The sequence below is a fragment of the Limulus polyphemus genome, unplaced genomic scaffold (genome assembly GCF_000517525.1).
Source record: "Limulus polyphemus unplaced genomic scaffold, Limulus_polyphemus-2.1.2 Scaffold4575, whole genome shotgun sequence".
In the NCBI taxonomy this organism is placed as follows: domain Eukaryota; kingdom Metazoa; phylum Arthropoda; class Merostomata; order Xiphosura; family Limulidae; genus Limulus; species Limulus polyphemus.
In genome coordinates, this window is record NW_013670185.1 from 39,418 (window position 1) to 63,342 (window position 23,925).

The 23,925-nt window shown below is 36.5% G+C and overlaps 1 long non-coding RNA gene across 1 annotated transcript in view; it reads right to left on the reverse strand.

Annotated features, from left to right (window-relative positions):
* The window catches only part of LOC111088849, a 34,419-nt gene that overhangs the window by 5,893 nt on the left and 4,601 nt on the right, over positions 1-23,925 (reverse strand). The window contains exon 2 of the long non-coding RNA XR_002613241.1: positions 2,838-2,903. This is a non-coding gene — a long non-coding RNA (uncharacterized LOC111088849). The remainder of the gene's footprint in view (positions 1-2,837; positions 2,904-23,925) is intronic.

Below are 23,925 nucleotides of genomic sequence, written 5' to 3' on the forward strand. Positions count from 1 at the left end.
TATTTTTGGCGGTAAAATAACTTTGTGGGAAAGGTAATACCAGCCAAACGTAATGTATTTTTGGCGGTAAAATAACTTTGTGGGAAAGGTAATACCAACTAAACGTAATGTATTTTTGGTGGTAAAATAACTTTGTGGCAAAGGTAATACCAGCCAAACGTAATGTATTTTTGGTGGTAAAATAACTTTGTGCCAAAGGTAATACCAGTCAAACGTAGTGTATTTTTGGCGGTAAAATAACTTTGTGACAAAAGTAATACCAGTCAAACGTAGTGTATTTTTGGTGGTAAAATAACTTTGTGGGAAAGGTAATACCAGCCAAACGTAATGTATTTTTGGCGGTAAAATAACTTTGTGGGAAAGGTAATACCAACTAAACGTAATGTATTTTTGGTGGTAAAATAACTTTGTGGGAAAGGTAATACCAGCCAAACGTAATGTATTTTTGGTGGTAAAATAACTTTGTGCCAAAGGTAATACCAGTCAAACGTAGTGTATTTTTGGCGGTAAAATAACTTTGTGGGAAAGGTAATACCAGCCAAACGTAATGTATTTTTGGTGGTAAAATAACTTTGTGGCAAAGGTAATACCAGCCAAACGTAATGCATTTTTGGTGGTAAAATAACTTTGTGGCAAAGGTAATACCAGCCAAACGTAATGTATTTTTGGCGGTAAAATAACTTTGTGCCAAAGGTAATACCAGCCAAACGTAATGTATTAAGATAAACCACATAATTACTTGTAGTGACCAATCAGCTGTGAGCTAATTTTTTTAGCTACCACTGCTATAGAACCATGGCAACTTGTTAGATAACATCTTCTAACCATTTGCAATTTAACTTTATATGACATTATACTCAACCATAAACTTTCAGAAAAGTCTGATTAACAGCTCAAAATAATTGCATATTCTATGCGCAAAGGTCCTGAACTGGTAATGCCCTCTGGTGATATTTTATTATAATAAATATATACAATTCTCTAAAGGTTTAATAGTAATGTCTTAACAATTAAATATGTTCTTCTTCTATCAGCGCCCTCTAATTATAAATTAACTTTCTATGAACTTTGTTATCTGTATCGTATTATTGGAACACACCCATTAAAATTATAAAGAAGTTCCGTCAGTCATGATTTCTAAGTTTTTACTCTTTTTGATATTTGCTATGCCTACATTGGATAATATAACTGTGAAAATATTAAATACGCTTCGTTATATAAATTTTAATTAACACCGGAAGTCAAATGCAGTTCTGTCCAATTTACGTATGGGAAACAAGATCATACCAATGATATGTTTAAAGTAGGACTCGTTTGTAGAGCAAAGCCATACGGGGCTATCTGTTGTGTTCACCGCGGGGAAACGAACCCAGGATTTTAGCATTGTAAATCCGTAGACTTTTCGTCGTCCTCTTCTCCCCCCCCCCCCCCAGAGAACGGAGAAGTCGACGTGCTCTTTAATTCTTTGGGGGCTATTTTATCCATGCACTCTCTACCAAGGTTTACATTCTGCTTATAAGTTAATGCTGTAGTGCTTGAAAACGAACCAAGTAACAACGGACATGAAGAATGTCAGCTCTCTCTTATCTTTACATGCTTTCCAACGTCCATAACTGTTCATGGACTTCTAAGGTAAAGGCACAGATGCTCGTAAGAGATGTCTCTAAAAGGTATAATATAAATTTTTATTCGTGAATTACATCGTTTAGAGGAGCTAGAATTCTGGGCTAGACGTTTGGCTGGATGATTTATCTTGATGGAGTTACACTTTATTGGAAGCCAATCCACATAAGGATGCTAATTCTTGGGGGGTATAGTAATGTTAATACGTTAGCCTAACATTATACAGACTCATGTCTGAATTTCATTCAATCTCTTGGTGTTTAATGCCATTATAACTGTAACCTACAACCATAAATCTCTTAGAAAAACTTCCACGACATTCTCTGTGTGATTTCTGAAATGTTATATCATCAGCAGGACAATAATAAACTACCAGGACTTTTCCAGACACTCAAGTAGACACAAGTTTTGTCCAATATAATGGCATACTTTCATATGTCACATGCCAGATATTCCTCAAAGTTTTATGCGTATTATCTTTCATTTGCCTATGTGCTTTGGAAGAAGCCTGTAGACAGTTCGTGTCGCTTTTCTAGGCAAATATCTCTGTGAATTGCCTTATTTACAATTCCAAGAGAGGTTCTTACTTTAGCCGCAATGGATTGCTGTGTTCTCGCGATATTTCTGGTAACAAGTTAACTTTATTCACTACCCCTGGTGTGCAACTTGCAGCCGGTCGTGGAGTATCCATTTTATTCGTGGTGAAATCACACTTTCCCTTGCTATAACAATACGCTTCATCATTACAAATATCCTTTTTTTTCGAAACGTTAACATTTCGCACCTTAGACGCAAAAGCAAAGAGTTAAAAAATATCGAGTGGAAAATTCGGCAATTTAACTCTCCTCTAAAAAGAGAATTTTAGGCACCATCTGCACTTACAAATCGCCACAGTTCAACTGAATTTACAACAAGAGGGCTTGGACTTTTAATGTGCGTATTCATAGGCCACGAGGATGGTCAGATAACAAAATATGCGCCCCCAGTGGCACAGCGGTATGTCTGCGGACTTACAACGCTAGAAACCGGGTTTCGATACTCGTGGTGGGCAGAGCACAGATAGCACATTGTGTAGCTTTGTGCTTAATTACAAAACAAATAAAACAGAATATGCTGTAGATCGTTACTAGAGATTGTAAACCACCCTCTGTAAAGACTAGTATTGCTCTTACAAGTATGTTGTTACTCTTGTAATGATATTATTATTACTCTACCTGTATCATCGAGTCGTATATTTCTTCTTTGTTTAGAAACCACCATTCCTTTTTTCAACGTTTCACCTAATAAAACATAAAAAAGAATGATCAAATTATATGAAATTATATTACTTAATTTCAGTGATCAAATAAACAAAATACTTGCAGTTTAATAATTATATTCCAACAGTTTTTTTTGTCCCAAATTTTAACCTTTTGGATTTATCTTTAACATAATAAAAGACCCATTATTATATATTTTGACGGCTAATAAATCCATACTCTTACCATAACTTGAAAGTTACTAAGATTTGAATGATGAGGTTGAATAAAGCCCAATGGTTGGCATGCTGGACTATGGACCTGCAGATCCATAGTCCTGTCTCGTTGCAGAAAACAAAAAACTGCGCTCTACACTTTAGGGCCATGTTTGCGTTATGAGAATAAAATCAATAAACGGATAAAATCCATTGTAGTATCAGACAAGTGTAGTCAAAGAGTTAACGGTGGGTGTTGTTGACTAAATGACTTCCTCCTATTCTAAATATTCAAAATAGGGGACCAGCTAGCGCAGATGGCTCTTGAATAGATTTGTGCAAATACCCCAAATAAATTTGGATGCTGAGAAACAATCTTTAAGCCTTTTTTTTTGTTATTGTTGTTTGTTTCTTTGTTAAATATCTAAGCCGTATTGTGCTGCCATCTAGTGTTAGCTAACCAAACTTTAACTCAATTTATTCTTGCCTTCTTACATAACTCTAAAAAATAAGACTTGGCATAAGTGGCTTTTCACATGTTTAAACTTAGTTTCTTTGAACGTGAAAACATATCTTACGTAAATATTTATATTGTCCATTGGCATTTTCAACCTGAAGAATACACAGCCTGGTCAAAGAACCTGCAGTTTAGGTGTTGTCAACACGAATTTAAAACTGCGAACCAAATGGATGGCAGCAGCAGCAGTCAGCAGCACCCGCTTTCTTATTATTCGGTTACACTTAATCAAACAGCGGGATTGAATGTTATAGTTATAACACACACCCTCAGATGGAAGTGGAGCGCAGCATGGCCAGGTGGTTAGGGCGCTCGATTCGCATTCTGAGGGTCGCGGATTCGAATCCCCGTCGCATCAAACATGCTCGCCATTTCAGCTTTATAATGTGACGGTTAATCTCACTTTTCATTGGTAAAATACTAGCCCAAGTGTTGGCGGTGGGTGGTGATGACTAGCTGCCTTCCCTCTAGTCTTACACTGCTAAATAAGGGACGGCTAGCGCAGATAGCCCTCGTGTAGCTTTGCACGAAATTCAAAACAAACAAACGCATGCAAGTGTTAAGCGTTTTTAGCAATATCATGACTTGAACCTTGGATTAATAATATGCAGTTTGCCAAACAAACCACAAGACCATGCTTGGCTCTAGATGGTACCAAGTAAATGAACAAATTTAACCAAATCATGACTGGTCAAAACTTGATTTGCTAATTTACCTTATTTGTAATGGTTAAAAGAAACTGGGTGAAATTGTTTGAATGGCCAAAAATTTCTGAATAGTAAATGTTAAATAATTTAAGATAAACACAGCAAAGGAAGGTCGGACGGTGCTGCTCCCTAGTGACAAGTATATATATAAGTAAAATCATAGATTAATTACCTATAATTTCCACTATCTCCACTAGAGATATGAAGTTGATGCTTTAAATGAGAACAATGATGATCAGTAGTTATGATTCTGAGATTAATTACAATAACATAGATGTCAAAAAAGTTTTTTTGTTCAGTAGCATGAACAACTCAACACGTTTTTCACCCATACATCATATACAGTTCCGAAATGCATACTCAACCCTGACTTGTCAACACGTGTAGCGCCATCTATTTTTAAAAATGGTAATACAAAGAAAAAAGGTACTTGGTCTTTACGGTATCTGGATGCTTTGAATAATCTGTAATCCCAGATAATTTGTCCTGTAAATTTGCATAGAAATTATTCTACTAATATGATAACCTTAATTACATGGCTCGTTTTCTTTTTAATGTAAATCACCAAGAAAATAAATTGCTTTAATTTTCTTTATGAGTTATACTGTAAACCCATTGTGATTGGTAACCCGATTTTGAAATAAATTTCTGTTATGATTGGTTTGTTATGAATTTCGCGCAAAACTACACGAGGGCTATCTGCGATAGCCGTCCCTAATTTAGGGGTGTAAGACTAGAGAGAAGGCAGCTAGTAATCACCACCCACCGCCAACTCTTGGACTAGTCTTTTACCAACGAATAGTGGGATTAACCGTCACATTATAACACCCCCATGTTTGTTGCGACGGGGATTCGAACCCGCGACCCGCCTTCTGTTATAATACGAGCTAATGAGACGATAAATTAGTACACACCAAATACCTGTAGGTATCGAGAACATTCAAAAGCTCACTTTAGCAAGGAGACGTTGGTGACAGATCGTCGTCCCCCAGTGTCTCGGCGGAAATTCTGAAGGCTTATAACGCTAAAAAACGGGTTTCGATACACGTGGTAGGTATAGCAGATAGCCCATCTGATAACCTAATTGTAGCAGTAGCAAGTTGTCATGCAGTCAACAGCCACGTTCACCCTTTCTCGCGAATGATTGGAAAATTAAATTCAAATAACACAATAATCATAATAATAAATACAAATGAAAAAATGTTAAATAATAATAATAAAACCGTTGTGTTATTACCAACAAAAAGACTGATTAATAAATAACTTAAATACAATAATAATTACAGTTCATTTGATTAAGTGTGATTCGCAACCTAACAGCTGTTGTACAAACACACACGTCTGTCGTCTCCCAGCCGCCCTGATGAGTCCTAGTATTGGGTTAAAATCTTCGTCAACAATGGATATGTCAGATGGAGTGTGGTTGATAAGTTTTAACACTCGTTGACTTTCATTCACGAGTTCTTAATAGAATTAGACATAAACCTTATCTACACTGCAGGAGTAATGGGTGTAATATACCAAATCCTGAAACCTTATCTACACTGCAGTAGTAATGGGTGTAATATACCAAATCCCGAAACCTTATCTACACTGCAGTAGTAATGTGATTTAAGATATGTGAACACAAGAAACAGAACAAGCTGATATGGGATTTAAGATATGTGAACACAAGAAACAGAACAAGCTGATATGGGATTTAAGATATGTGAACACAACAAACAGAACAAGCTTACATGGGATTTAAGATATGTGAACACAAAAACAGAACACGCTTACATGGGATTTAAGATATGTAAACACAACAAACAGAACAAGCTTACATGGGATTTAAGATATGTAAACACAACAAACAGAACAAGCTGATATGGGATTTAAGATATGTGAACACAACAAACAGAACAAGCTTACATGGGATTTGAGATATGTAAACACAACAAACAGAACAAGCTTACATGGGATTTAAGATATGTGAACTCAACAAACAGAACAAGCTGATATGGGATTTAAGATATGTGAACTCAACAAACAGAACAAGCTGATATGGGATTTAAGATATGTAAACACAACAAACGGAACAAGCTGATATGGGATTTAAGATATGTAAACAAAATAAACAGAACAAACTTACATGGGATTTAAGATATGTAAACACAACAAACAGAACAAGCTGATATGGGATTTAAGATATGTGAACACAACAAACAGAACAAGCTTACATGGGATTTAAGATATGTGAACACAACAAACAGAACAAGCTGATATGGGATTTAAGATATGTAAACAAAATAAACAGAACAAACTTACATGGGATTTAAGATATGTAAACACAACAAACAGAACAAGCTGATATGGGATTTAAGATATGTAAACACAACAAACAGAACAAGCTGATATGGGATTTAAGATATGTAAACACAACAAACAGAACAAGCTGATATGGGATTTAAGATATGTAAACACAACAAACAGAACAAGCTGATATGGGATTTAAGATATGTAAACACAACAAACAGAACAAGCTGATATGGGATTTAAGATATGTAAACACAACAAACAGAACAAGCTTACATGGGATTTAAGATATGTAAACACAACAAACAGAACAAGCTGATATGGGATTTAAGTACTGAATAGGTTCTCGTGCCTTGGTGGACATTTAAATTTCTTACCTAAATGTAGCTCGGAAAGATGGTAAAAAGATAAGAACACAGAGTTAGATTTTATCGTTGAAAAAGTCAGAAGGCTTGTTTTATTTTTTGTTTTTAAGCGCAAAGCTACACAAGGGGCATCTGTGTTGTGCCCACAACGGGCATCAAAACCTGGTTTATAGCGTTATAAGCCTTCAGACTTACTATTGAGCTACTGGGGCCGTCAGGAGGCACCACGAAAGGGGAGAAAGAGGGATGAGTTTTTTTTTTTCTTTTTCAATAATATATTCGAATTAACATGCTTTCATACTTTCAGACAAACTTTTTCATCATATCAAAATTGTGTAATGAATTATCATACACCACTGTTTTGAGAGTTTAGGTAACTTACAGCTAGTGAAATCCTACCAGTGAAATTTAGAAAAAGTTCGGCTCGTACTCGGTTCTTTGTCAAAAAGTTCGGCTCGTACTCGGTTCTTTGTCAAAAAGTTCGGCTCGTACTCGGTTATTTGTTGAATCTCGCAAAAAGCTACAAGAGAGCTATCTCCGGTAGCAGTCTCTAATTTTGTAGTAACAGACTACAAGGAAGGCAGCTAGTCAACAACACCCACCGTCAACTCGTAAGCTACTTTAATCATATAGTGGGATTTCACCGTTACTCTTATTACGCAGCTCACGGTCGGAAAGTAAATCATTTACTTTCATCATGAAAAAAAAAGCTTCCGATACTAATATACACTATTATATAACAATAACAAGTCACCAGATCCCCAAGATTCGCAAATTATTAAGTCAACAGCAAAATGATTATTAGTGAAGCTGCAAGTCGTGGTACACAGGAGTCACTGATGTCGAATTTGTATAATTACTGAAGGTCATTGTATACGAATTAATAACACTGATATCTAGAAGCTTGAAAATAAATGCAATTTCTTCTGTACATGTTCAAATATCGAAATTATGTTTATCTTAAACTGAATAATTATTTGCCAATTGCAGCAACGAACATCCACCCTGCATCCGGGTATCTAGGCGCGAACGTCACAGACGACCATGCCCATTCAAGTTCACACAATCATTTGATCAGAACGTTTCGAGAATACTAAAATATAATTGTGACAAATCAAAATAACTTGAATAAAATTCCTATATTTCTGTCGTACTTGTAAATATTAAGGGAAAGAAACAGAATGTGGGTGAGTATTTTTCGGATCCCCCCCACTAGAAGCTTTGTAATGCACTTCGATTTCTAGTCGACGAGATGAAGCTTCGGTTGGTGCGAATATCACAGCTACATCAGCCGCCATATCTAAAAATATTTGACCTATACAATATCAGCTACTCCCACGTTCTCAATACAAACACCTTGTATACCACATTACTATCTAACTTTTATTTAAGATAAAATCATAGGTTTTGAAAGGGGAAAAAAAAACATCTATGCCGTCGCTAGGAGCTGAGAAGTGGCGCCATCTTCCAGCAAATATGAGTCGCAGCTACAGGAACTACATTTTTTTCCCTGTGGACTTGTCCACTTCAACACGACGGCAGAGTGTAGGGTGGGGCCGGCTGATCTGTTACTGCCTCTAAGAGCATTTTCCGCATAGCTTCACGTGTATTGCGTCTTATAACAAGCAACTAGTCAGCTAATCCAGCACCAAACTTAAAACACCACAGTGATTTTGATTTGTAAAAATCACCTTGAATTCTCATATTATAGAAATCTAAACAATAGCAAGTCAACATATTAGAATGTTTCACACAACAATCAACTTAGCTATCTTGCATTTTAAATTATTCGTTAAAAAAAAAATTACCATCACTATCATCATACAATCAACATTCCTAATTCCCAACCTTCGTTGTTGATGTTTGTCTACAATTAGGCTTGCGAACAATAGATGTTAGTCCTAACTACGCCAGTACATAGCGTACGAATCAGTTTCTTCTCAGTCGTAAACACCACCAGTACCGTTGTTTTCGACTTTAACTTTCACCCAAGGTTACGTATTACAGAGTTGGAATGATTATCCCATTTCGGCTGTTGAGGGTTTCTGTGAAAAGTATGGTTAGCGGAATTAAGGATTTTTCTAAACACTTACTAGAACATAAAGCTCTCCTTGCCTGAATCATAGTCTTTTTTGTTGTTGTTGTGTTTGTTTATCAAAATCAACAACATTTATCGTTACAACACTTTCTAACCTGCTATATATTTCTCTACAGTTAACTTTATATTAATTATATTAGTTTTTTTTTATAAAATATTTACAAAGGCACAAGCTTTTGGTCACGAATTCTACTTTAAACTTTTCAGGGCTGGACGTAACATAGTAGTTATGTTGCTTGGAATGTGAATCCGGAGGTTCGTGGTTTGTGCCCGGTTGCCCCAAAAACGCACTCCACACTTTAAAACCGTGAGTGCGTTATAAATGTGACAGTATAATAGAATGAGTATCTCAAGAGTTGGTGATGGGAGCTGTTGACTAACTGCCTTCCCCTACAGTCGATCAGTTCAAAATTAGGAACTGCTTTCCGCATACAGCCCTTATGTAGGTTTACACGAAACCCTGTTATGTGGGTATAAGCGCCAGTTGGTCAATAATGTGTCAGGTTGTTAAAGTAAGAAAAAAATTACGTCAAGTTATCAATATGCACTGGAAAAAAAAACTTCCAAAGGCCAGAAACAATAGTACCAGCTATAACGAAAAGTGAGGAAAAGAGGGGGGGGGGGTTTAGAATTACCGATGGAGTCAATAAGCCCCCTCCCCCATATTTTTAAGCCCATTTTTGTAAACTATTTATAACCCCAAATTGCTTGTCAGACCATCAATCACTTTGTTGGTTACACAAGTCACACACACAATAAATGAGAGCTAAGAAAAAATGTAACGAATCCCACGTTTGACCACTGTGTATTTAAACTAGAGAACGAGGGACTTCACCCAGTTGTCTTGATGAGTACTTTAAAATGACTGGTGTAACATAAAAATATAAAAACTATTTAGAATGACGCAGTATGAGGGCTCCTCCAATTGCGAACGGTATAAAAATAATTTGAGGACTGAATAAGGCTAATTTAAAAAATACAATGTTTTCCCAATGTGTATGATTACTGGTAGAGTGTATTATCAAATGTTTTTATTACCAAGCATCGCATCCCACAAATAGTAAGAGGCAACATACAGTTATAATAATAAGCCCTACTTTTATTAACTATACATCTAATGATTTTTCACTGCTATCAGGCCAACATTATTATTATACAGTGATTTTGTAACTAAATATTTTATCCAATATTATTAATATTAACGGGATTCTGAGGCGACGCATATTTTTATGAATAAGAGGTTAATTCTGAAGTGACCTTTAAGCTATTCTGGATTCTTAAAACTATTTCTAACCTGCGATAAAAACCACGTTAATTGCATTTTTTTAACATTCCCCATAAACTGTCCGCTTAAAAGCATTATACTGTATATATATATATATATATCTCACTGTTCAACTCAACTGACGATTTATGGTAATGTACGAAAGGCCTCTTGTTAGAGACAAATGGTTTGTTTGTTTTGAATTTCGCACAAAGCTACACGAGGGCTATCTGCGCTAGCCGTCCCTAATTTAGCAGTGTAAGACTAGAGGGAAGGCAGCTAGAGACAAATGGACAAACGAAAATGAATTTGTAAACAAAAACCTGCAATTGACGTGACTTCACAAAGATCAAGCCTATTGGTTTCTAATTCTCCGCCAGCTTTTGGCGTTCAAAACGTATTTTTAACCTGATGTTTGCTTCCTGCATTCAGAAACGTAAAACGATTATTGCTACAACTGATGTAAAACTTGACCGATAAACAAGCTGTTTTGAAGTGTATCTAAATATAACGTATGCCATCCACTTGTACCGCTAATTCAGGTAAACAAGAGGGAGCTCTCAATAGCTGCGGCTGTAATTAGATCTCAAATCGGTCAAGAGATGGGGCTATGGGCTAAAAGTTTGTACTTAAAAAAAACAAAACAAACTCGGAGCCATACTGTGAGCCGCTATGCCAATAAAAACAATAAGTAAGCCCTATTATTTCAACACACGCACGCACGAACATACAGGTTTTCTTGATTAAATATTTATTGGCGTATGGTGGTTAACGGGTTAATGTTTTGGGTGTTAGGCGTTCCGTTTTGGATTAAAACCCGTATTATAAAATTAAGATGATCCTCCTTAACGAGGCTGTGAAATTGGATCTCTAGGATTATCGTTTGTCTTTGTTTGTCTGTTGTAAGTCCGTAAACTTACCGTTGTCCCACCAGGAGGCATAAGATGATCGACAGATGTTTTGCTCGGTTATCTTACACTGCACAGTCTCTAGCTCCCCTAGCGGAAACTACTTCCGTTGAGTCAATTTCTTTTTCTTCTTTTTTTTATCTAGAGACTATTGCTGTTTCCACTACATTCTACTCAACCTCTACAGTCATTAAGATAAGCTGAACTTCTTACTGAAGTTATAATTTATGAAAAACAACCAAACTCGTAGAAAGACAAACTTGTATGAACTCTGGTAATTGTACGATAGTTTTAGATAAGAGATTTTTTTTTTTGTATTAGAATTTCCAAGCAAAGCAACACATGGACTAGTTGCGCATAACCTAACTTTGAAATGAGAGAAGGAAAGCAGATAGTAAACAGCACCCACCGCCAACTCTTGAACTAGTGTGACCAAATAGTGATATTTTTACTGTCATTGTCATATCCGCGGCCCCCAAAGTGCGGAGCGCGTTTTTTTGTGTTTGTTTTTTATTGTTTTTTGGGGGGGTTGCAGCGAACCATGACCCATGGAATTCACAGTCTGAAGATGTTAACCACTGGGCCACGACCAGCCCAGATAAAAATGAAACCTGTAGATTAACTCTTTATGTAAGCCAAACTGAAGACAATCAAAATACAGTTAAGGATTAGAACACAGTTCTATTCATTGTAAAAAATAATACTGAACCTGAATACTGTTATAAAAGTTGAAATCAGGTATATTAATATACCTGAGAACTAGCATCCAGGTGAAACTTGAGAAGGTAAGCTCCATGTAGTATTCAGGTCAATCAACTTAAGCAGTAAAATATACACGAGTAAACAATTACGGAAACAGTAATAATATCTGAAGCCTAGGAACTGCGAAACAAACCAAACACAATTTGTGGTGTGCTGTAGGCAAGATTTGAGATTGTTGCTCCATCTAGTGATCAAGTGAGAAAGTCAATCATGAGTAATATGTAGCCTTGACAACAAAAAAAAAAACTGCCACAGGTAGGAACAAGTTAGTTCTAGAACAAGTAAATTTTACATACATATGAACTCGGAAAACAAACACTGAAAAAAAGTATCTATCATGCATGTTAAGAATAATTACTGCTGCACGATATAAATAATACACTCGAAATAGCATCTTACTATGTAAAGTAACTAGGTAGAGACCAAATGGTTATATGTAAACACAAGTTTACAGTTAAAGAACTAGAAAATTACATGTGATTATACAATTTGACGACAGTACGAAAACACAAATCTTTATTAAGCTCGATAAAACTATGAGTAATGGAGTGTGGTATAACTACAAGACTGAACCAATAGAAAACCCTTTGTGATATCGCTAAAGAGAAAATAAAATTAACAACGAACGATCAAAAGTGGGCATAATTACCATATGCGAGTTTCTCAGAGTATGAAATGTCAGAACAGCCTAAATCAATGAACAAGCAGGCAAGATTTAAAACAGGCAACCATATAGTAATTCTGTCTCGATATGACGTCAAGAAAAGTGGGTTACGTATGTGCACGATCTAGGTCGTCAATGCTGACGTTACAACTTTATTTAAACTCCACTAAATAAGGTGTAGTGAACTGCAGCTGACTCACTCGCAAAAAGCATGCGCATGCGCACACAATAAAAAAAAAAGTCGAAACCACTTGAATATTTCGAACATTCTCAATATGGGGCACCTTAATGGCCAAGTGTGTATATGATTTGTATTTGCAACAAAATGCCAGTTGCACAAATCTTTGCTAAGTTTTAATCGGACCAGTTAAGAAATATTGTACAGTAGCACAACTAAAGAAATTTCTGCCACAAAAGAAAAGGAACGAATTCTTCTTGTCGACAGAATAGTCAAATTACGTTCTTCCGTTCCTTTTATCGGTGAGACTAACGAATAGAACTTGTATAAAGACTCGTTCATTTATCACTTTGATTCAACATCACAAAAAGTCCCATCCTTGATCATCCAATAAAATTACCCAAATCGATCTAGTCAGCTAATCAATCAATGTTCGAAATTCTACACGATTTGAATAAAAGGAATCCAAATGATACGACTAAGGAGAGGTTTATGTTAGACAGGACCTAATAAATTACACAATAAAGAAATGTTTACAAGGTGCTCAGGGCAGCTGACATTCTCTGATTACCATGAGTGCCTCCAGGCGGCTACAGATTCCTAACCTCGAGTGACCTTAACCAACCTTGTTGTGACAAGCAAGTTTGGAGGAACAGACGACTACACTGTGTGGTTGAGACACAATGCTAACTAACCATTTAAAGTAACCAGTTATACAAAACACAGTTGCTCAATACAAACCCAATTTGTAAAATGATAATAATAATAATTAAAAACATGTGAAGGCTCAAGTAACAAAATATACAAACAAAATGTATTCTTTACTGTCACACAATCACGGAACATGCAAACGCTGTTTAACTTAATTATATTTCCATTACCAAAATGTGTAATATGTATAATTTAAAACTTTCCAAGCGAAAACATAAATATGTAATGTGCGTATAAATCTTTGTCAGCAAACGTACATTATCAGCTCCGACAGTACAGAATTATGTTCAAAACTGTATCACTGAAAGTTTCTCAAAACTGATTAAATATAGAAACAGAGAGACAAAGTATAAGAAACTTAAGGAGAAAGAACAACCGTCTAATCAGCTACAAAATGTTCTTTGTAGGTTTGGAAGCAACTTAAAAACCTTAAGGGTCCAATCCTCCTGACAGTGGTGACAGCAACATTTTCCACATCCTCCTGGAAGCGGTGACAGCAGCAGATTGCCACTTCCTCCTGGAAGCGGTGACAGCAGCAGATTGCCATTTCCTCCTGACAGTGGTGACAGCAGCAGATTGCCACTTCCTCCTGGAAGTGGTGACAGCAGCAGATTGCCACTTCCTCCTGACAGTGGTGACAGCAGCAGATTGCCACTTCCTCCTGGAAGTGGTGACAGTAGCAGATTGCCATTCCTCCTGACAGTGGTGACAGCAGCAGATTGCCACTTCCTCCTGACAGTGGTGACAGCAGCAGATTGTCACTTCCTCCTGACAGTGATTATAGCAGCAGGATTTGATGCTAAGAAGTGTAAAAACTGATAACAACTTGGGAAGTCTGGTTACCTCAAAACAGAAGTATATATTGTACACAATTAAATCATATTGTTCATCAAACATTAGTATTAGGCTTATATCTTTAAAACACTAAATTCTATATCTAGTGCCTTATCTATTTTCAAAAATTAGAAGAGTGTATAAAAATAATATTTCAATCACACTTTTCGCGTTTCGCTCACTCCAGAGTTCTTCAGACCGGCTAGGATACAACATATATATATATTAATTTAGGTATGAGAATAATGTTATGAAATTTCGCCCAATTTATTTAGTATTCGATATTATAAAGCGGATCAACGTCTGGTGAAAAATATATGCTTAACATCTATAGACAATATATTATACCCGTTTTTCATTGAACTCCTTTTTCCATCAATGTTAGCTTTACTGATAAAATCAGTCATATTTCAATCACAATAAGAAACATTTTTATTGCGTGAAAATTATCTTTCAGGTGGTTTTCAGTTGCTAGTATTGCATTAATTGAGCCCCATCACTATTGTATTAATCTAATATTGTCTGGCGATATATATACACCAAGCACATTTACGAGAACCCCAGAATCAGCGAGGAACTTTGAACGCTGACCACGTAAAGCTCCAAGATATTTAAAACTGTCATCGTATCGATCAATCATTTATCACTCTTCTTCCAAAATGTTCATTCACATAATTATAATAAATCTTTTAACGGAACTACTCACCTTAGAATTTTCCAGCTGCAAGAGAAATTATGAGCAGCGCCAACTCAATGAAGCTGACGATTGTCTTGGTTTGTTTTGAATGTCACGCAAAGCTACACAAGGGTCATTTGCGCTAGCAGTCCCTAATTTAGCAGTGAAAGACTCTTTTACCAATGAATAGTGGGATTGACCGTACCCTTATAACTCCCCCCACGTCTGAAAGGACGAGCGTGTTTGATGTGTAAAAATATATAATACAAAAATTCAAAAGTTTATATATCAAAAATCCAAGAAAGTTGAATAAAACTGTCCTTAAATAAACGTCATCAAGAATGTTCTAACCTATTAAAGAAATTATTATTTCTTACAGTTTAGTTTTCCCTGCGACTACTGTCAACTTGTTGAATCGATTTTCCAAGGAACTCCAGTTTCGAAATACAACCCGTCTGACCTCGTGATACACTGATCGTAAGATCTGTGAACAGGACAATCGCCCACAAGAATAAACATTCCACTCTTTTTAGAGCCTTCAATAAATGCTATCTGATCTTTTTAATATCATATAAAGTTTCTTTTCGGCAAGCACACATTCAAAATGTTAAATCGTTCTCAAAGAATACAAAATTAGAACAGCTACGCCACTGCCTGACCTGCAGTCTCATCATTTCAATTTTGGCAGAAAATTCAGCCATCACGAATTTTATGGACAAGGGCCAAAATGTTCAAACTCGGTAAATAGAGGATGCTTATTCCTTTAGCTATTTCTTGCTACCCGTCAGTAAAACCGTTAAGTTTTAGATTAGCTGTATTTGTAAGTAATAGGATAATTTATGGTAGTTAGCATAAGGCCATGATGTTACAAACAAGACATCCAGGTATCTAAAAATAAACTAGAGTTATCGAGTTTAACAGACCATCAAAGAACAGTATTCTCTGCGGTCTCTCTAGTCACTGATAGCAGCGTCTTCAGCTACTCTTATCTTCCATCATCTGTCTCAGTTATCAGGCACTAGAAAGACCATATGGTTCTGAAAGTACATGCTGTACGTAGTTTGACGTCACCAAAGATCAAGAGTGTTTACTCCGTAACAGTTCACGGGAAGAAAGTTAGGAAGCAAAGAACCAGACGTGATATCTGGAGTTAACTACAAACACATGGAGCAATTAACAGCAGTTGCGATAAAAATGGGGACCAAGATTTTGATGATGTAAGAAATAAATCGAAAAAAGGAAAACAGAAAAATAACAACTACAGGGTAAAATTAAGATGTCATTTCCTCCTGATGACGATTCGAGTAGCAAGTAGGTTATCTCCCAATAGTAATCAAGGTAGTAACTTGTCTCTTTTCCCTATTAGCAATTAAAATAACAGGTCGTCACATTCTAGAGTGGACAGTGTCTAGAGCTACGTGTTGTGGTCACATTCTAGAGTGGACAGTGTCCAGGGTTGGGGGATGTGGTCAATAACTAAGGGCAGTATTCAAAGTTGTAGGTTTTAATCACTTCTAATCGACAGTGTTACAATTTCTATGTTGTTATCAGAGTGAACATAATTCAGAAGTACAAGTTGTTGTAAGTTTCTTATGGTAAACGTGGGATGTTGGCTCCTGATTACAATCAGAGCAGCTGATGGTTTTCTTTGCATGTTGAATTTTCGCGCAAAATTATTCGAGGACTATCTGCACTAGCTATCCCCGATTTTAAAGTATATTGGAGGGAAGCTAGTCAACACCACCCACCGCCAACTCTTGGGCTACTTTCATTTACAACGAATAGTGTCACATTAGAACGCAGACACAGCAGATGATGCGCAACTCCCTTTTAATAGTTGCCTAGATAGCAGGTTGATGTTATCTCGATAGTATTCAGAATAGTTTAATTTCATTCGATACGTTTCTCAGAGATACGAGCTGTCACTAAGATATATTAATAATGACGGGTGTGTGTGTATGACTTAACAATCTGAGGACAAAATAACAGATCCAACCTCAAATTCAAAGGACTTTTCTTACTTCTTAACTTGAGCTTGCATCACTTATCTAACGTAGTAGCATGATACTCTAGTTATGCTCGTAATCAAAGTTGCTACATATTTACACACAAAGCTTACTTTCGTCCCCGTTCCTTCACATTTTTACGAAACGTTATATTCGCCATGATCCTCCACAGTACAAGAAACGCTCTATTCGCCCCGATACTCCAAACTACAAGAAACGTTCCATTCGCCCCGATACTTCAAAGTACAAGAAACGCTCTATTCGCCCCAATCCTCCAATCTACAATAAACGCTCCATTCGCCCCGATACTCCAAACTATAAGAAACGCTCCATTCGCCCCGATCCTCCCAAGTACAAGAAACGCTCTATTCGCCCCGATCCTCCAAACTACAAGAAACGCTCTATTCGCCCCGATCCTCCAAACTACAAGAAACGCTTCATTCGCCCCGATCCTCCACAGTCTTAAAAAAATGCTCTATTCACTTGGATCCGCCATAGCCTAGTAAAAATCTTTAATCACTTTTTTGTTGCATTTCAAACGAATAAAGTTAGGTAATGATACACCAGTCACAGTCTATGCTGTAAATTCACAAAATCCAGATAATCGTAGCGTCAGTAATTAAATACCTTTAAAAATGAAATTCAATGCTCTTTTCAATTCTCGTATAATTGTTTCGACATTTTTTTTTCCAGTCTGAACGAAACTACGTAAAATAACTTCACTATCGAACAGTTAGGTTAAAATATTCGGATCACGTAGATCAAATATCTTGTTACTACAATGTTCTCAACGAATGACAGCAGGTTTGCTGGCATACTGTATATCAAGATTTTGTCAACACGACATTTAAAACCTCATCAAGTTTTGGAATGTTTAAAGTCTAAGAGATGTTTGACCTCTTTTTTAAAAGCTGTGTGCACGTTTATAGATATTGGATACCATGTGTAAATTAATGTCTCTACTTCCAGTTTCAAGGGTTGCTGCTCATTAGACAAAGATATAACTGTATCAATACCAGTCCATATGGACATCACGAGCTTTTAAACATTTCTCTAATATACCGAGGCACCAAATGACTTGTGGGTCCATGATTTTGTTGGTTACAAAGTCCCTAATAACATACGGGTCACACGAAAACGCGTTGAGAAAACTACCACCAATATTACAATTAATGCCACCTATTGTTGCTGAGAGCCCCTATGTATTTTACACAGAAAAAAAAAAAAGAATGATTTCATCCACTTATTCTGGTCTGTTCTTTACACAGAGCCCTGCGACAGACAAAAACATAAAAATATTGAATATGATGCAGTATCAGGAGACCACCGACGATGGATGTATAAAAACATGTCGATAATTTGAGGGTTAAATACCCTCTTAGGCCTAATAATAATCTTTAGAATCATTTCCTACTTCTACGTGGTTTTGTGTTTGTAAGAGGCTTTTGTAACATCCACAAGAACTCGTAATTAAGTCAAGTGTCTCTTCTGTAGTCTGAAAGTATTAATCTCTAACTGCTCTGTCGCTTTGTCAGCTGTATTGCACAAAAGAGTCGTCATTTTGCTTGTTCCACTTGAATGTTTGTAAAAGCGGTATATCGTACTTAAATTTATTGTTATACACTACACTGAAACAAATGAAGAGGGAAAACGTTCAACACGGCCTGCAATTTCAAAGGTCGATAAGTCATTAGTGAAGTTAGGTGTAGGCTCTATGTCCTACTCTGGGAATGCAAGGCTACTTCATCGCTAAGCACCACGCAAAGACAATATTCCCATTCACTCTCAAGACTTGTTGATTTGGTGATCACTTCAAATGTGGTTAACCTTTCTCTGTAATTCCGTCATTGTTACCTATGGGTTAGGCTTTGGATCAGAGGGTCCATGGTTCGCATCCCATTGTCGCAAAATCATGCTCCTCATTTTGGAGCCGTGGATACGCTATAAATAATAATGTCGGTCAAATAGTCAAATAAGGCAAGAGTAGGCCAGGAATGGACGGCGGGTGCTTTGGACTAGCTGATTTTGTCTTATAAATCCAAAGCATCTATCAAAAACAAACAGTTACTTCCTGGTGGGGTGGACGTTTTTGACGATATCATACCATCAAAGCTGTTCAAGTGTTAAAAACCGAAACAGAAACCAGTGAGAAGTTCATTTTGTTAAAAACCGAAACCAATCAGCAGCTCATTTTTTTGCTTGTTTGCGTTGTTAAGCACAAGGCTACACAATGGTCTCTGTGCTATGCCCATAGCGGGTATCAAAACCCGATTTTTAGCATTAAGCCCTCATGCTTTACAGATGGACCACCAGGGGCCCCGATCAGAACAAAGCTACCAAAACTAAAAATCAAACTATTAATGAGCATAACTTATTGGGTTCTTATGTTCTTACATATAAAGATTGGAACTCATTATTTCATGAATTGGATACTTTTGCTACTAATGGTATTTTCGGCCGAAATCCTAATAATAACTCTCTAAATTCGGACAGTGCTTAGGAGATTTATGTTAGTCCTAAATACATGTATTAAGTAACAATGCAAAAGAACCTCTGTAATAAACTCCTAGTAAAAATACATTTAAAAAGTAGTAGTTGCATATGGTGTTTCTCACACCTCCTAGTCCGGACACCGGGTAAGCATGTTTTGGTGTGACGGGGATTCGAACCCGCGACCTGCAGATTGCGAGTCGAGCGCCCTAACCACCTAAACATTCTAAGCAGTAAGTTAATGAAAAAATACAATAGAGAAATAGCGTATAAATTATACAAACACATGAATACTAGCTTCCAGTAGTGTCGCCTTCCATGTTTTTTTATTTTGATTTTTTACGTATTTAAAAAGCATGAAAAAGTTACGTTGCCAACATCTCACGTATTAAAACAGCGTCCCCTGGTGCTGATATCATAAAAATTTCATGGAGAGCAAACAATAATTTTACCTACATGCTTAATAATCTGATTGACGGCAAATTTCTAAATAATTTAATTTTATATACTCTTACACTATCGATGCAATTATTACCTGCTACAACACTTAGTCTACGGATTGTTTGTTTGTTTGTAATTAAGCACAAAGCTACACAATGGGCTATCTGTGCTCTGTCCACCACGGGTATCGAAACCAGGATTCTAGCGTTGTAAGTCCGCAGACATACCGCTGTGCCACTGGGGGGGCTAGTCTACGGAAACAAAAAGTGGGCGAACAAACATATTTTCTATATAAAATACATTCAAAACTCCAGCAGTAATTAGTTGTGTTAACTCCAATACTGATAGTATTTTTATTTAAATGTTCTGTGCGACTTATATCATAAGAGATCATGTAACCAATAAAGTCACAGACACACAGGTAATTTGTCATAAACAGTTTAGAAAAAAAAAAGTTTAAAAGGATGGCCCCCGGCCGGTTAATCTGTGGTTAAAGGTACTTCCAATTGGTCAAGTGATGTGGTGGTCAAAAAGTTTAAAAGGAGAGCCCCCGCCGGTAAATCTGTGGTTAAAGGTAATTCTAATTGGTCAAGCGATGTGGTGGTCAAAAAGTTTAAAAGGAGACTCCCTGCCGGTAAATCTGTGGTTAAAGGTAATTCCAATTGGTCAAGCGATGTGGTCAGTTTTTTAACTTCTTCTCTTCCTCCATTCTTTTTAAATCTACTTTCCGTCAATATTTTCCTTTTATTATTTCTATTTTCTGGCAATTTAAAACCGGTTTCTACTTTTTCTCCCCCTCCCTCTTTCAGCTTGCTCTATTACCATGGTTACACATTACAAAAATTTGTAGTTCCATTTTTAACGCTCTTGCCATATTTGACCGTTTTCACTCTCTCCTCTTTATCCATATCCCTACCATTTTTACCCGTTATTCACCTCTAACATATTTTTGCCATCTTTAGCTTTACATCCATATATTTATATCAATTGATAAATTAGACAGAAATTATTCATTTCTAACCACAGCAGTTTTTATTTATTTATTCTACAATTATCTTCTTTTATTATTATTATTATTATTATTAACACATCGTGATTTTAACTTTAAAATCTGCTTGCACCAAAATGTCGTGAATACATTCTGGCATATTGTGTAGTATTGTTTTGTTTTCCTTTCCTTAACTTCCACGCAATCGTGACAGTACAAGCATTAGAATGGTAGTTCCATCACGAGAACAGGGTTAATTTTTCATGTTCCTATTCATCACTAGTAAGTGAATCGTACTTTCAATATTAAACTGACTTTTTACGAAGAGATATAAGCTGGAAACGACCTTTACCAAACCGGACACGACATTACAAATATGTAAATTGTAATGCGGTAAAGCGAGGGGTAACGAGAAGTAAAAAAATGATAATTAAATTCCAATCAAAATAACTGAACACTTGTAAAAGTTTACAGATGAACGTAGCCCCGTATAACACAAAACAGTTGAACACTTGCACAAGTTTACAAGTAAACGTAGCCCCGTATAACAGGAAGTGATGTAAGAAATGAATGAGTATTGTCACGTACGCATGCGTGTACAAAGTTGGGTAGTAGCACCGAAGCCCTGGAAAATTCCAGATTTGTGCTATATTTGTCTTTATCACTATTACTTACTCGAAACGGACAGTCTGACGTCACATTTTACTTAAAAATACCCTTTACCTAGTTATTACGAGTTATCAAAATTCAATCCGAAAAAGAGAGCTTAAATCTAGCTATTATCAATGCAGTTTAAAATTAGTGGTTCTCAAACTGTGGTCTGCGGACTGGTCCAAAATGCAAGTCACATCAAAAGCAGCGCCATTCTTATTATTGATCCAGATGTTTTTTGTTGTTGTTTTTTATGGTTGCACGCGATAGTGGGTGGGGTAGGACCGGTAGGTAGCCTCGCCGAAGTGGTGTGCAGACGAAATAGTTTGACAATCATTGGTTTAAGTCCAATCAAAATTAGGAAATACCTAACGATGGTCCCCCAGTGGCACAGCGGGATGTCTGTGAACTTACTTACACTGCTAGAAACCGGGTTTCGATACTCGCGGTGAGCAGAGTACAGATAGCCCAATGTGTAGCTCTGTGCTTAACTACAAACAAACAAACCGTAACGATCAGAAAATGACAGTTTTACATTTACAGCAGATTTCATATCATCTGAAGAAATCACACCGACACCTTTTTGTTTACTCAGACTTTCAGAAGTACTGATCAATGAAGAGAATGAGCCTCACTCATGAACACCTCAAAGAATTGTTCTGTGTTGGATCAGATACTGACAACTTTATCCTCAATGTGAGGAATACTGTGTACTACGATCGATTAGCGCATAATTATCTCAAACCAAACTAGAGCTGACAAAAGAGAGATTAATCACGGATAATGCATAAAAAGAAAGAAATATCACGAATGGCGAAGGTATAGGAAATTATGGTAATTGTATTATATAAGTAAATGTAGATCTTGTTATTTACGAAAATTAGTTTTCACTTTTTCAGAGCGAGTTAAGAGTTACCAGAAGACAGATACGCTGTCAGATCATACATGAATCAGCAAGCAGCTCTTCTGCGATACCTGTCTTCAATGAACAATGTTTCACAATCTTGTTTTGTTTCTTTGTTTGTTTTTTGAATTTCGTCCCTAATTTAGCAGTGTAAGACTAGAGGGAAGGCAGCTAGTCATTACCACCCCCCGCCAACTCTTGGGCTACTCTTTTACCAACAAATAGTGGGATTGACCGTCACATTATAACTTCCCTACGATTGAAAGGATGAGTGTGTTTGGTGTGACGGAGATTTGAACCTGCGACCCGCAAATTGCGAGTCGAGCGCCCTAACCACTAGGCTATGCCAAGCCAAAAGTCAAAGCCCAAAGATGTAGTCATTTCCAATTACACAAATGTAACATTTTTAATACATTTACTCTCTTATTTCTTTATTGTAATTATAATTTCTTTTATCATCTTTTCCCCCTTATCATTTCATTTTACCTGGAAATTTTTATTATTTGCTTTTCCTTATTATTTGTTTGTTTTAGTGGAAAGATGCACATGGTGTGTGTGTGCGCTGTGTCCGCCGCGGGTACAAACCCCCAATTCTGAGTCACCAGGAGACTTCTTTATTATTATTCTACAACTATGTTTGGTTGTAAACTTATTTTCGTAACCTTCAATATACACACTTCATTCTTAGAAGTCTTAATTATTATACGATAATTCAAGTATTTTTGTGCATATCTAGTTGAATGCAAAATACAACTTAACAGTAACATCGCCGATATTTAAAATACAGTTCCAAACCACTCCCCCATTCACCTTAGAACATATTTCAGTAAAATAACATTCACTACCTGTCCAGCACTTTCCAAGCAAAGTCTTAAACCTTCAGATTAATATCATCACACATTTAAAATGTTGTTCCAACCCACTCTCAGTTCACTTTAGAACATATTTCAGTAAAATAACATTCACTACCTGTCCAGCACTTTCCAAGCAAAGTCTTAAACCTTCAGATTAATATCATCACACATTTAAAATGTTGTTCCAACCCACTCTCAGTTCACTTTAGAACATATTTCAGTAAAATAACATTCACTACCTGTCCAGCACTTTCCAAGCAAAGTCTTAAACCTTCAGATTAATATCCATCACACAGAATTGTACCGTAGAACAGTGCTTCTCAACTGGGTGAATGCTTCACCCAGGGGTTGATGAGATCAAAATCAGGGTGAATGAGTATTATCAACAAATTCAAGAACAAAAAAGTCATTAGTTATTATTATTCATTCTAGTTGTAGTTTGATGTATGTTTAAGTCATAATAAAGATTTTTACGTTTTAATTTAGTATCTTTTTTTTCTAACTGGGGTGAGTGTTTGTTTGTTTTTGAATTTCGC